Genomic DNA, 884 nt, shown 5'->3' with positions numbered 1-884 from the left:
TCTAGATGAAGTCAACGACATTGCGGATTACTTCAATGTCCCTAATGTCAACATAAACACAGTCTTGCTTAGGATGCTTCCCATCACTTTCAAAGGAGCTGCTAAAGAGTGGTTGAAAGCACTTCCACCGGGTACAATCACCACTTGGGCTCAAATGCATGAGTAGTTCCTGGACCAATTTTGCCCGCCATCCAAGATAGCCAAACTCAAGAAGGCAATAGCCAACTTTGAGCAATAGCTGGGGGAGTCACTATACGAAGCATGGGAGCGGTACAAGGGCTTGCTCAGAAATTGCCCTCAACATGACCTAAATGTGCAACAAGAAATGTCAATATTTTATGATGGGGTCAATGTGATGACAAGACAACTCCTTGATTCTCAAGGACCTTTGACAAAGAAAAATCCAAGGGAGGTCAAGGAGCTAATTGAAGAATTCGCGATGCATTCTCGCGAATACCACAACCCGAGGCAAGAAGGAATCAAAGGCGGAGTAGGGGCCCAAACTGAAGAAATAGCAGCGGTCATGGCCATGCTGAATAATATGGACCACAGGATAACACAGATGGACCAGTCGATACATGCCATAAGAGTGGGCTGCGAGAGATGTAGTGGTCCACACTTGACAAAGGACTGCAATGCAGATGAATATGGGAACAGCAAGGTTCAAGTGTGCTACTCTAGTGGGGATAAGTTTGATGAGGACTGGAGGAAACCGAAGAAGGAGTGGTTGCCATATGAGGAGTATAAGAAGCAAAAAGAAGAGAAATATAGGCAGACAGGTCGAGGCCTTTATCAAAAGGAGCAGCCACCAGCCGAGAAGAAACCCGACCTACAAACCATTTTAATGAAGTTTATGGAAGCTTCGGAAAAGAGACACGATGCCA

General features: G+C 45.6%; 1 non-coding gene across 1 annotated transcript; it reads right to left on the bottom strand.

Annotated features, from left to right (window-relative positions):
- Nucleotides 1-202: 202 nt before the first annotated feature.
- On the bottom strand, nt 203-309 carry LOC111877175 (small nucleolar RNA R71). The gene has a single exon (XR_002845306.2). It is a non-coding gene; the product is annotated as a small nucleolar RNA R71 (small nucleolar RNA).
- Nucleotides 310-884: the final 575 nt, after the last annotated feature.

Source organism: Lactuca sativa, chromosome 3 (assembly GCF_002870075.4).
Source record: "Lactuca sativa cultivar Salinas chromosome 3, Lsat_Salinas_v11, whole genome shotgun sequence".
In the NCBI taxonomy this organism is placed as follows: Eukaryota; Viridiplantae; Streptophyta; class Magnoliopsida; order Asterales; family Asteraceae; genus Lactuca; species Lactuca sativa.
The sequence above is the reverse complement of the archived record's forward strand: the minus strand, read 5'-3'. Positions and strand labels throughout refer to the sequence as shown.